Below are 14,861 nucleotides of genomic sequence, written 5' to 3' on the forward strand. Positions count from 1 at the left end.
GCGCATAGATTGCTACATTTACCAGATTTGGGGTTTGGGTCTTCGGTCATAATTTCTAGTCTCTGGTATTATATGCATGGAACCTTTTGTCAGCTGCTTTTGCAAAACTGATGCTGATCGTCACAACACGAAGGAAGTCTTGCCATTATACAGGCGTGTTTTCTTTATAGATAACCAAGTTAACTCTAGTAAAAAAAAAAAAAAAAGACCACTATAACGCCAGAAAGTAAATAGAGAATTTTAACCAATCACATTCCATCATGTCACCTTTATAACGTGGAATTAAACAACGGAAGACGCCAGAGCCTGATGACTTACATTTGAAATTCACAAAACACCTTCACCATCCAACCTCCTTCAAACCAGTCCCCCACTCAGTGTGGCCTTGTGACTCCCTAAACTAATACGCCATTACAAAGAATTATTGCTGATGTTGATAGCAATTTCAAATAGAAAGCTGGCATGCACCTTAGAGGAAAACCATTAGTAATGGGCAATTTCATCATAATGGTGAAGACAATGTGTTTCGCTTGCTTCAGTCCACTGTTATTGTAAACAAGTATTTTCTTACCAAGTTCCTCGGCCAATAGATGCAAAGATCAAGCAGACGATACCCCCTGTCCAAGGGGGAAATCTGAGGGAACCCAATAATTATGTTGTTTCGTGATGGATGTGCTCTGGAGTTGTGTCTGTTACTAATATATCTGGCATTAAAATCAAAGTCTGGGTAGCAGGCATTATTGTTTTACTTCACCTTAAAGTTCAAGTATGATCACAAGATTATGCCTGTTTCCTTAGCTGATATGTGCACTTCATGTATTAAATATATTTGTAAAAGATTTTCGTAATGTTTTTATGGAATATATCAAATTGTGTGATTAGCAAGATTTCCCCCCAGTATTTGGTCACAGGAGCGACCTCTTGTGTTCAAAGGGGGGATTAGACCCTCTCTTGTCAAAAATGGACTCCTTTTGACCTTTGAATATTCTGCCAGTTCAAAAGTCTATCCTTCAAAACAGCAGTGGTGTGACTCCCCTGGTGGGAGCTCTTCTGGTGATGGAAAAGAGAAGTCTATGAGTAGTTATTAAGTATATTTTGCGTTATTCTCACGCCATCCAAATATACTACACGGTGTCTTTGAATAGAAAAAGATGCTTAGGTTGAATTAAGGTCCTCTTGGGTCTGTGGCATCTGCCCAGGAGCACCTTCCAAAATGCAGCTCTTAGACCAAAACTCCTGGTGAGCCCTCAGGCCTGTGTGTGTGTGTGTCCTCTTGTCTTCTCTCTGCTTTCATTAAAACCGAAACATCCCACATCACACTTGATGCCAGCTACAGGCTCCTGAACACATGTGTCCCCAAGATACTGTTCAAAAAATTGAAGTAGGTTTTAATTGCAATTGAAAAGCAGCATTACACATTTCGGATTTATCTAGTCCCCAGCAGCCTCTGGCAGATATAAGTGAATTTTAAGTCGGTTCTTTGGGGAATTATGGGCAGTAAGGGAGAAGGCTTTTTCCTCCCCAGCTCATCCAGACTGGGAAGGGAAGGGGGCTTTGCTCAGCTCCCCCTGAACTACGGATTTGTTTGGGAACTTAGTCCCAGGGACACGATGCTCTGTTTAGTCCACATCGGAATCGGTTTGAAGGAGCAGAATCACAACTGGGATGCTAATTTCCATAAGTAAGGTATTCAGATGAAAAAATATGTAACTGAAAGATTTACATTTCCTGATATCCTTAGTATGCAATTTGTGGAGCTGGGGGTCAAAATGAAACAGTTTATTCACCTCAGGAAACAGGCATAAGATATATCCCATTTGCTTTCTTATTTTTACTTTTCCTGTGGAATCATGTAAATAGGATAAGACTATGTAAAGCAGTCATATCTTCAATCACGTCTGAGAGTCAGATACAATGATGTGTTTAAAGGGAGTCACGGCTAACCATGTGTACTCCATCCAGAACGGACTGTGGGTGTTTAGAGCTAATTTGTCTCTCTTGCAGTTTTATTGTCGGTGGCTTACCGAGGACAGATCAAGAAAATCTGCGCTCTGATTTCAGAGAAAAAGAAGAGATCTGCTTTATGCACCATTGGGTATGAAATCATTATCTCCTTTTCTCTCCTTTTACTTTTTTTTAAAGAACACTAAGCAATGATAATAAAGGCAGTCGCTAACGGCAACAAGCCTGTAGTTGTGGTTCTCACTTTATTGCGGAGGACTCCTGCTGTGACGGTGGGTTTGTGGCGTGTCAGTTGCTTTATTAACCAGTTAAAACAATCTGGGCGAATTAGCGAGACTTCTCTGGTGCGCGCAGGGCTTTCCCGAAGCGTTGGCGAGCTCAGGTGGCCCGTCACCAGGGTACCTGGGCTTCTCTCCCCGGAGGCAGCGGTCGTGTGCGGTCTGCTGCTCGGTTCTCAGCCGCCGTAGAATTCCAGGCTCCCGGCAGCGGCGAAGCCACAGACCTCAGAGCAGACGTGCGCAGGCGAAGCGCCGCATCTCCTTGCCGGAGTCGGACCCAGCCCTTAAAATGGTGCTTTTGGAAGTCTTTATTATGATTTCACCAAAGCGGCTGGCGGTGTCCGGTGGAACTTCTTTTCTTTTTTCTTTCTTGATTTCCCTTTTGGAAGCCCTAGGTGAGTAGGAGCAGGCGGTTTTAAATGGGGCCGAAGCTGTACGCCTGGCCCAGTTGGTGAGTGCAGTGTGCTAAGACATTCTGGCCCGAGGACGCACTGAACCCTACGTCTGGCAAAGCCTTCCTTAAATGTATCCCGTTCTCCAGGGGCTAGCTGGGAGTCTGGGGAGGTGAAAAGGCTTTATAGCCCAAGCCCTGGGCGGTAGGGCTGAAAGCTGCCACGTCTGCCCTGAATCTAGCAAACATCCGCGGACCCACCTGAGCTCTCAGCAAATCCAGAGCAAGTTAACTCAGTGTAGTAGTTGATCAGATGACATTCTTTCTGAAAGAGGTTGACGCCCTTTCTCCCACTGCAACCAGTCCTATGGGTGACTCTGAATTTAGCACCGAAGGAGTGAGCCCCAGCGCCCGCCGCGGAAGGTTTGCTGGGAACCAGAGGAGGAAGGGAGGCGCGGGTACCCTGGAGGAAGGAGGTCCGCAGGAGGAGGAGCCGCGGAAAATTTCCAGCCAAGCGGGGGAGGGACGCCGAAGCCCGGAAATTTACCAGGATGCCCCAAATAACCTTTCCTAAGTCTCCCAACTCAGCGCCCCAGAAACGGCCTCATTCTCGCGACCAGGGCTGCACAGGTGGGCTGCGGAGCCGCTGGCAGGAGTTACAGCTACACTCCAGGAATTAAAGTGCTGGCCAAAGCGCATAGGAGCGTTTAGTGTCGGGGGTGGGGGCTGTTTTTAAGGGGAGGGGCAATGATTGCGTTCACCCCACGGAATACAGGAAGCTTCTGAGCGTAGAGTCCCGAGAAGCTGGTTTCGGGGCTGGAGAAAAAAAAATCTTCAAATCCCAGTAAATAACTAGTCAGTTCGGGAGGTAAGATTTTAGGGCCGACTTTGCAGGTCACCGTCCGCGGTGACCCCGCGGAGGGGACTCGGCGACGAGTGGGGGCATCTACAATGACCTCCACCTCGGCCTCGGCCTTGGATCCTCGCTGGTAGGAACACGCATCAGTCCTTTGTCACTTCCCGTGGAGAAAAGAACTCACCCCGTCCCTGTGCCTGCTGAGCACCAACTGAGGAAACGGGCCCAGGAGAGGACCCCTTTTGAACGTCATTAGGTCAACTCAACAGAGTGGAAACCTTGCCCCGCGAGGGGTCAGCCCCTTTCCCCCAGGGGGCCTCTCGGCAGGGCCCACCACGCAGTCTTGTCCTTGGGTCCTTTTTGGGCTCCGAACCCTGAGGTCAAGTTTCAAGACTATAAGAACCCCACTACCCCTGTTCAAAAACCTGCACCTAGAAATTTAGCCTCGCTGAGTCCAAGGAAAAGGGAAGCCAGAAACAAAGCCCCCACCCACCTCGTCCCTTCGCCTCCTCCCTGCTGGATCTCCAGCTCGTCAGCGTTCTGCCCTCCAGGCCATTTTTCTGTTCCATCTTCTCATTGATGGACAAGGGAGCGTTGAATACAATTCATCCCTTACGGCCTCCACCCCCACCCCCAGCTCCTGCAGGATGGAAGGGACAAATGAACGTCCAGGAGATCTGCGTCGGCCCCGGGGGTCCTTAGTGTGGATCTCCTTGTCAGCCCCGTCTGAGACCAGAGGCCCCAATGGCCTCCTCTGCACAGCGGCGGTGCAGGTGGAGATGCGAAAGCAAAGGTGAATGCGTGGCGCGGTCCCTAAAGGAAGAAGGATCCCTGCAGGTCGCTAGGCCCTGCCTGGTGGGAGGGCGGGCAGCTCCCAGACACCAGGAGGGGAGAAGAAAGCGCGCCCCGGCAGCGGGACTCAGAGGTGCCACCCTTAAACTTTCCATCTGAGGTCGCCCCCTTTTCAGGCCAGGCCCCCACTCCTTCTGGGTTTCCCCCCCAAATCAATACAATTGTAGACAGAATCAAGGTACCGGCTTCATTGATTCAAACCCATCGCTGCCAGAGGCTCAACTTTCCCCCGGGCCTGCGTTCCAGAAATTGGAAAGACAATATTCTCTCGGCATTTGCCTCGGCGGCCGTGTCCGGAAACGGGAGAGCACAGTTGCTGGTGCAGAATGTTTGAGTGCCTCGCCTAATTGTTAACGATACCCCCGAATATAGAAAACCCGGGTACTAGTTGGCTGGTTTTGTTCTAGGGTTATTTTTCTTCACTCCGTGTTGCGAACATTTGAATTGGAGAACCGGAGAGAAGCCCCGCAGCTGAGACGCCTTCTCTCGATCTGCTCTCTGGGCCAGGGACCCACACGGCCTGATCAGCCGAAGTCTGATGCCTTTGTTGATTTAAGGATTCCCCGGGGCAAGGGGACAGGATGGAACAATGACCTTGTTGTCTCTTCTCAGTTGCCTATTGTTGACGTATACCTGGAATACCTCCACTGTACAAAATTCGATCCAAAAGTGGAAAAAAAATAAAATAAAAGAATTAGGGTGTAAAGAGGTAATGGTAATAAAGGTCTACTTTACTGGCTCTATTTTGGATTATACATACGTCACAGACATATGAAGTATAAGTATATATCCTAACTTTTATACTCCACCTATGTTATAATTATATGCTAGTGATAACATCATTAATATTGCATGATAATTCCATAACAAGAAGTTTGAAATGCTATTTCTAATACACATAACATCCTCCTTCCAAGAAAATAATTAGTAGGCTTAAAAATAATGTTCAGAGGTGCTTTTATAGAGAGAAAAATCCTGAAACTTCATGAATTAAAAATCCCATCAAACACGATGGTTCCTGACTAGGTACTACAAGTTAATATTATAAGAAAATCCTCGTCTGTTTGCACAGTCTCATTGTATTTCCGTTGTTCATTTAAAATGTGTATTTTATCATTCTGAAATCTCCAATCACATCATATGAGCAAGAAATAAAATCTGAAAAAGTTCTAGATAATGTTTAAGAAATGACTAACTTTTGTGGTTTGACAATGTGCTTATCTTTATTTACATGTAAATATTAATACATTAAAATCACTATAGATATTGCCACCTCATAATTTACAAGAAATTAATGTAAAGTAAAAGAACAAGTGTAACAAACATTTGCTTACTGTAATATCTAGTTAGGGTCTATCAAAACATAGTAGAAATAGCAAGATTCCTATGTATTACAAATGTGTTGTTTTCCACTGTTATCAGAGTGTTCAGTGTAGTTACAAAAACACTGAACTATTGTATGATGTGTGCTCTCACCTGAACATAGATGAATTGATGCTTTGCCATATTTTGAGCATTCTCCCCCCACTCCTGAGATACATGTCACAGCCTAGAAAGGTGATAGCTTCTTGCACTGCAATGCTAAATCAGAAATTATACTGTTATACATAACTAGCATCCTGCTGACTTGCACTTAAAAACAGGACCCAAATTACATTTCACTTCAGAGTGTGCTACAATGTGCCATCTTGTTTTCTTGGCCCGGTTTTAGAATTTATTGCACACTCTTTTTATGAGCTGCGCAAACCACTGGCGGTTGTGATGGGAAGCACTGGGTATACTTTCCCTGGCTTTCAGTTCCCATATGGTGTATGAAAAAAAAAAAATTGAAACCATATTTTCTCGGTCTTGATGGTGGGTTCCTTCCAATCTGGAGATGTTGATTTAGCTGTCCCAAATGTCCCATGATGCACCTCTGCATAATTTTGTACCCCAGCCATGGCGGGTCTGCTGGCATGGCTTTGGATAGGCTGTGCCAGGGCAAATGTGTTCTGGTGAATTTTGCCAGCAGTGAGGAAGGAATGTGAGCACAGCTTTCAGAGTGGGGGGAAAGGGAAGTGGACGGAAAACCGCCCTTTGGGATGTGGTGGTGGAGAAAGACTTGAGTGTCTGTGACTTTATCAGCCATCGAACGAGAGAATGAAAATAGGGATTAAACTGAGGGGAAAAGAGTATTCAGCTGTGTGAGGAAAAGAAAAAGTGCAGCAAATGCCAAGATGGCGGGTTGGCAGCTACAGAATGGTCACGGGGATGTACATGACAGCACAGGAAACATAGTCAATAATACTGTAATGACTGTGTGTGATGCCGGGTGGGACCCCTTTGTAAGGTACATGGTTATCTACCCACTATGCTGGACACCTGACACTAATACAGAATAATACTGAGTGTAAGCTGTATCTGAAAAAGTTTAAAAGAATGTTTTTAATTATGCCAAACTGACAAGGAGCGGGCCTTGTGACTCAGTTCGTCCCGATAGGCCATGCATTTAAGGGTAAAACCCAGATTTTGGCTCTTAGGAGTCACAGACTGAGAAAACAGTAGAGATCTGGAAGAAAGAAACTTGATAGTTATATGACTATGACCTTTAAAACTGCAAAACTGATTTCAGGGTTCTTTTTTTGTAGAGAAGTAGACTATTGGGCAATTAGTTTAAAAAAGCTGCATTACATCTTTAAACATATTATACTAAAATACTCACCAAAAGTAAACTCACTATTGGTAAACTGTCTCAGCAGAGAAAACGCAACCTAAAAGTACCAGCAATGCCCTAAAATGGATCCCTACACGTTTTTCTGTAACTGGGTTCACTTAACGACAGGATTCAGGACTCAAAACAGGAGAAAAGACCAGACCTGAGAAGAAACTTTAAAAAAAACAGCTGCAGAGTTTCCCCGAGTCTTTGTTAGCCCTTGGTACAGACTGGCTTATACCAGAAAGGGTAAGTCGCATGTTTGGAAACGCTCACTGTAACCCCGGTAAAAACAGAAAGACGTGAAAGCACTGCCACGCGTGCCAGGCGAGGCGACAGGCTGCGCGCACCGTGGCTGCTACGTCAGCCTTTCTGACCTGGCCGCACGTCCTCCTAGCCGAGCTGTGATGTGAGGGGGGTGGGAGCCGAACACGCAAGGGAGCCCTCTCCGCGCCCCCCGCGCTTGGGAGCGGTGTGGGTGTCCAGGACGCCGGCAAGGTCAGATTCCGTTGGTCGCAGGCAGTCTTTCCCGGCAGTCACGGGGTCACCGTGTCTGCACATGTGCACCGACCAGCAGGCCCATGAAAGCCTGAAAGGAGGCAGCAGTGCCCCAGGAAAGGTCACGCCCAGCCAGAAGGCCACCCGCTGGAAAGGCGTCTGCTGGAGAGAAGAAACACGACACCGACAGCAGGGCGCTGCGGCCGGGGAGGGGCTGCCGGGGGCTGATCACGGAGAAACACCGGGCAGAAGACAGCACGTTCTGCCGGGCGTGGGTGCTTCTCCGCTCACGGGTTTCACAAAGTACACTCTTCACAGTACAAGCCGGTTGGCCAAGGTCAGGCTGATCTTTGCCGGGCTAACAAGCAGCTGCGAAGTGTATCCCATGACCAAGGGGAAACACCTAAGGATTTTTAATGTTAAAAACAAAAAAAGTGGAGGGGGTGTTATTTGTGGTTCAAAAGTAGAAATACCCCTGATGACACGTGGTAATCAGAGTTGCATGTTCTCTCACGGCTTCTGCCATTCACTTTGGGCCAATGCTGATGTATCAAGGTTACTGGTTTGTATTTGCCTGCGGCTCTCTGGGCCTTTACTTTTTAATGTATACCCTTTGTATTTCTAGATTTAGCTTCTTGCCTTATTCCATAATCTCTTCTCATTGAGACACCCTTTGTATAGGCAATACATGCTACGGGACAGCCTTTGCAGCAATGATTCGGATGGCCCCAGCAGGGGCCGTTGACAGGGCTCCGGGCCAGGCCGCCAGGCTGAAACTGCATCCACACCCTCACCACACACACCAGCATCTTCCCAGGAAGCACCAGGTAACGCCAGTGAAGGTTAGCTTCTTTGACATTCAAGGCTCTTTAGACTTCAGAGATTTTTGTTTGGTTTTCTTGGTTTGTTTTTAATTCCAACACCAAAACTTCCTGTAGGTGATTCGTTGGCTGTTTTTTGTGTTTGTTTTTTCACCCATTTGTCCTATTATGTAAATTTCTATAATAAGCATGTTGACAATAAGATAAAAGGAAGAAAGGGAGGTGTCGTAAAAGAAAGCGAAGATGACAGACCTAAAAGTGAGTGATATGCGATAGAACACTGGTCCACAGTGCACAGGGATGAACTGTTGATAGATGGTATAACATGGGTGAAGCTCAAAACAAATGTGCCAAGTGAAAACTACAAAGGAACAGGGAGGGGCGGCAGAGAGGCACAAAGGGGCTTCTGGAGCCTTCTGGAAGTGATCGATCATTGGGAAGTTCATTGCTTCATTGTAATGATGCTTCCATGGGTATAGACATATGTCAAACTTACCAAATCATATACTTTCAATATGTGCAGTTTACTGCATGTCTGTCATATGTCAATAAAGCTATTGGAAATAGACCTCAGGAAAGAAACTCCTACTGCCTGGGCCTATTCTTTAGCACTCTTGTTGTTACTGTTAGTGTAGGCAGCAGCGTATGCTGGTGATCACGAGGTGCTGGGGGAAAGGGCAAGTATACAGTATTGTATGGGGTAAAATGGGGGGCTTCAAGGGAGAGAAGGACCCCCCCCCCCATCTACTGGCCTGACTGGTGTTTGGCAGCAGATGCCCGGCAGCACCGGTCTGAGTTTTCAGTTGCATGAGCCATTCATTTTAAGCACTTTTCCTTCCTCTTATAGTGCTACCATTAGGGATCACACTACATACTTTTAAGAAGGCTTCTCAAATATCCTACTTTCCCCAAAGTCAAAGTAAGTCCATAATTTCTAACGCTTTGTGGATAATTTTCAATCAGTCTTACGTTGTACAGGAATAGGACTTTCCACCATCTTTAAAACTCTTACATTTTTTTAAGGAAAGAGTCCACACCTCGTCCATTATTGGAAACTGTTGGCTTTCTTAATGGTCCCCCTGCTGGGTTGTTGGGTCCTGCTGCCTTTGGCTGACCTTCCTCGATGCCCATGGCCAGCTGACCAGCACAAACACGCCACTTCCTGGGCCTTCCATTCTGTCACCTTGTGGGCCTTGGTGTCAGCCAATTCATATCTGAGTTCTTCACATCCTTGGGCACTGCCCCCAACATGTGACTACAGCCCAAGGCTTTCCAGACAGGTGGGCCATCTTCCTCTTTCCGTCCCTTATGGATGGGCCTCTGGCATGTCCCCAGCTCGCTCTTTCTTTTTTTACAAACGAGTTGCTGCGGGCTGACCTCAAAATCTGATTTTCAAGTAGCCGTATTTGTTCTGCCCTTAACTACTCTGTGAGGCAGAGCGAGGGGGAAGAGAAATTAGTCAAACGTGATCATGTGTGAATATAAGATTTGTTTCTCTTCATGTTTTGGTTTGGGGGTTTAAACCTCCCTGTCCAGGGAAAGGGTCAGGACATTTCTCTGCCTCTGGCTCTGGTTTGCATGTCTTTCCTAGGGTAGGACACACCCCACATGGGTGAACAAATGGAACTCTGAAAGACAGGGCAGGGTATGTGGCAATTGGGGGCAGGAAGAGATGGAACAAGATACAGAGCATTAGTGTTGACTAGATTTCCTTCTCCTCTGGTCAGAAACTTATCTTATAATATGTTTCTGTGTTTCTGCTTTAAAATCTCTTCTGCCAGAAAACTTCTAAAGCAAAAAAAGAAAAAAAAAAAAAAAGGGCATTGGAAGACGTAGGTCAGGAAACCTTTTCCTTTTCTCTCTGTGGAAGAGACTCTTACTGTTTGGTCACGCGGTGTCATACCTTGCGCCCCTTTTCTCCTGCCAGCAAAACCCTGTTTTCTGTTTGTTTGCCTATTGAGTATTTTCTCAGGGAAAATGCTTGATTGCCTAGCCTCTTTTATACATGGGAGTGGCCAATAAGATAAAAGTAGAGCTTAACGAGTAGGCCTTCTGGAAAAACTACTTAAAAGGGTAACAGACAGCAAGTATGCACCTCCTGTGTTCCTATTTCCTTTCTGCTCCTTGATGGGAATGTGCGCATTGTGGATAGAGCTCCAGCAGCCATCTTGTGTCTTTGGAATGACCTTCAGGAGGGAAGCTAGCAACAGCAAGCAGATGGAAGAGTTGCCTGGAACTCTGATTATTTTCTAGAGCCATTATATCATTTCTGAACTGTTGTATCAGTTATCTGGCTGTGTAACAATTGCCACGAATTTATCATCTTAACACAACACCCTTGGATCTTGGATCTTGCATTTGGGCATGGCTTAATTGGATCCTTTATGCAAGGTCGTACAAGGTTGCCATCAAAGTGTTAGCCGGGCCACATTCTCATCAGGAGGCTTGACGGGGGGGAGTCTGCTTCCAAGCTCATGGAGTTGCTGGCAGAATTCATTGCCTTGCAGCTGTATGACTGAGGTCCCGTTTTTATGCCAGCTGTTGGCCAGGGACTGTTCTCAACATCTATTTCAGGACTTTGTCTTCTGGCCATCTTCATAGTTCACAACATGGCTGTTAGCTTCTACCGGGCCAGAAGAAGAATCTGTCAGGAAGGGCCCTGTCCCTCTTCACCTGAGTTGGGTGATTTAGTCTTCCTCTTGATTAACTCATTAGGCTGCAAAATCCTTTCACTTTTACCACACACTGTCACCTAATCACAGGAGTGACAGCCCATGGTCGTCACAGGTCCTGTCCATATGCAAAAGGCACCTGTAGCCAGAGGTGAGCATCTCAGAGGCCATTTTAGAATTCTCGCCACACTGTCTTCCCATGTGCTTCCTTCACCTTAAGAGGATAAACCTCCTTATTTCTTTCACCAAATAGACAGGCATGTCTCTAATATTTGCAACCAAATACAATTTCTAACTGTTACAATCCCTGGAAATGTAAGGGAAAACGTATAAAGGAATAAATGAGTAAGTAAAAAAAAGTAATTTCAAAATTAATACAAAAACATATGGTTATAAATCTCTTTTTTAAGTAGAGTCAAAAGAGAAAGTCCTCCTTCAAATATCCCAATATCTCTTCTTTCCCTGAGGGTAAATGCTCTTGGCCACAGTCCTATTTGTGTGCACTCACACATGCACCCCCATATGTATGTATTTTATGCAATAACATGTGTAATCATATATTTACCTGTATATACACATCTATATTTATTAAAATTGAATCATACCGCACATAACAGTAATTAAGAGTTTAACATAGGTTAATGCTTTCCATGCAAAGACTGCCAGCTGAACAAGTTGGGTTTATTGTTCATTGCAGCAAGGGTGATGGTTTCTGCTCCATGGAGACCGGTGGAGTCTCTACGCCATGGAGACTGTGGAGGTCTGTACACCATGGAGACTGTGGAGTCTCCCTGCAATGGAGACCGTGGCGGGCTCTATGCTATGGAGACCTGTGGAGGGTCTTAGTCAAATGATGTTGGAAGGGATTTAGAGGATTTTTGCTCTGGCTGGGAGATTTAGGCGTGGGCTGAAAAAAACGGGTGTTGGCTCCCTCTGGACTGAATGCCCTCAGGATGTGGGGATATTCTGTGGTTGGATCATCTATGATTGGGTGTCTTCATCTTTTCCAGGAGAAGGGAAGGCTGGGAGAAAACAAAGCTGTCCTTGTAAAGAAGCAGCAAGGCCTTGAAGTAGCCAGGAGGTAGGCGTAGGGTATTTCTGAGGTTCGCGCAGTGACCTGGCTTTGGTCTTGTGCTCAGAAGTGGTGGCAATCGCTACAGTCACAGAGAAACCTTGCCCCGTGGAGATGGTTGTTCGGGTGAGTTCGACAGGAGAACCCCAAGCCCCAGCTTGGGGGCCAGGCCAGCTGCTCCCAGCAGCGCTGAGGCCGGCTGTGAGCCTGAGACCAGCTCCTGCAGTGAGGGCTGCGGCTCTGCTCCCAGGGGACACCGCTGAGAGCAAAGGGGGGGGGCAGACAAGGTGACCGACTGCATTCAACTGGGGATAGGACGCTTAGGAACTGTCCGTTATGTCTGTAATTACGTGTGTAGGAACATGATGCAGTTGGCAATTCCAGAGTTTATTAGACATATTTCAATGTTGCTGAAAATGCCCTACATTGGTGGGCTACGCACACATGCACACACATACATGCACAGACACATATATACATACACAGGAAATAGGTTTTTTTATATATATATAAACTATATATATATAACATATATATTAACTATATATATAACATATATATATATACTTTTTAAGAGAAAGAATCACTCCTAAAGATGCATATAAACATGTTTATAATACAGAAACTTTTTAAAGAGAAAGCATTATTAACTACTGTGTTCTGAATCAGTATCATAGTTAGAACTCAGGATTTATCTTGATTGGTCTTTGTTTCAAAAGTGTATAAAATAAACAACTAGCTGCTGCTGCTAATATCAACAACATTTTCTAAAAATATGTTGAGTATGTTGTGTTCTTCTAAATATTTATCCATTTAAAATAATCTCAATAAGCTATATTTCAGGAAACTTTTTGGGTGGGCAAATAAACGCTTCCAACTGAACCATACGAAGAACACTCCAGTGCCCTCTAGCATTTACGGAGATCCCTTTCTTTTCTGGTAACCCAAGGGTCCTTGGCACAAAAGAAATCTAGGGTATAATAATTTTCTCTCTGAAGTTGGAGGGAGTGGGATTCTACACGCGCAACCAGCCCACTTTTTCATCTTCCTATTAGAGAAAAAGGCCCTTTCCAATTCATTCTGAAGTTCCAGCTGGAGTAACGTGCATTTCTCATATTTCCAGGCTTTTAAGTAAATGTTACGAGCCTTGTCTATGCAGTAATTACAGTTATCTGAAAGGGGGTGTGGATTGCTCGTCCAGATCAGTTAGAGTAACTTGTATTTTCTTGGAGAAAAAGAAAGTCAGAAACGGAAAGTTATCTCTGGGTGTTTGGATTGAATTTCACTAATCAAAGGACAAACTCTCCCCCAAATCTTTGCATTTCATGTTGTTGGGAAGGCGCAGGTGACCGTCCCAGGAACCCGTCTGTATCAGTGTATCAGCTGGCGCTGTTGCGAGACTGTGTCTGGCTTCAGGGAGTGCTTTTTGAAGACTCCGTCAACGCGTTTGCCCATTCCGTGATGGGTGACTTAGGAGCGCACCTGCCCACACCGCGCTGGGTGTTCGCTAGTTTGTGACCAAAAACAGCTTGACCCCCATGCCCCGCGCTCCCTATTCGCCCAATCTTTCCCTGAGCAACTCTTTTTGGTTTCCTGGATGAAAAAAGTCCGCAAAGGGAAACGTTTTGCTGATGTGGTGCTGATGTGGAAGAAGGGAAACAAAAAACGGCAGAAGCACTAAAAGGCATCAAAAATCAACGAGTTCAAAAGCAGTTTTGAGCCGTGGGAAAATGTCTTAATAGGTGCATTGCATCCAGCGGAGAGTGCTTTGAAGGTGACTGACGTTTAAAGATATAAGAATAAATACACAATTTTTTATAAATAAATTCTAGGTTTCTGGGGTCCACCCTCATATATAGCTTTGTAATGCTGACTGCATGCGTATTATAATATAGTACCCATCAAGGTGAAGAGGAGCTAATATCTTATACCAAAGACAGACCAATTATCATGTATATTAAATAGAGTCCCATCTCTAGTTCTCTTGTAAAGTATAAATGATTCATTACGATATTGGTAAAAATGTGAAATTGACCTTGAAAATGCAAGTGTTCTCACATACTTGTGACTTCAAGCACATTATGTTGCACTGACAAATATCAGTATTATGAAGACAGCTCAGGGTAGTTCAACCAGTGATTAGCGCGGATGGCGTGAGCATAGACGTTTTCTGCTCTTCATATGCACGTATTTTATAGCTCCATGCCACGTGCTAGAATTACAATCTTCATGTGCAGATTTAATCAGTTTTATGTTTCCACAATCTTTTGATTTGAGGCTTTTAAAAAAATAGTCATTGTTTAGGAAATGAAGCCTGCTCTTGTACCTTTGTTTCGGTGACAAAGTAGGACTGGTGTTATTGTGGCCCTGCACGCAGGACTCTGTGGTATTTCCAGGGACGAGATGTATGGAGTCTTCTGCTGTTCCTGCCTGTCCTTTGCGACATTCACCCGTGAATGAGGAGGTAGTAAGAGTTGAGGTAGGGTCGGGAGCATCATGGCAACCGAAACCAGGTTTAATTAATGCGTGGAATCTCAAGCCCACTTGGTGTGGAGCTTTGACTTTCTTCCTCAGAGTCTTTCATCACCTGCTTGCACAGCGTGCATTAATGTGCAGCGTCTGATATTTGTGAGATCAAAGAATTTCGTGTTACTTCACCAGTTGGAGGGGACTGGTGGAGGGTTTTCTTACTTTATTTCTTATTATTTTATTATTTTACCTCAATTTATCTAACTCAATGAAGTATGGATGCTTGTGATTCATGGGC

This window comes from Furipterus horrens, unplaced genomic scaffold (genome assembly GCF_987537825.1).
Source record: "Furipterus horrens unplaced genomic scaffold, mFurHor1.1.pri manual_scaffold_5, whole genome shotgun sequence".
In the NCBI taxonomy this organism is placed as follows: Eukaryota; Metazoa; Chordata; class Mammalia; order Chiroptera; family Furipteridae; genus Furipterus; species Furipterus horrens.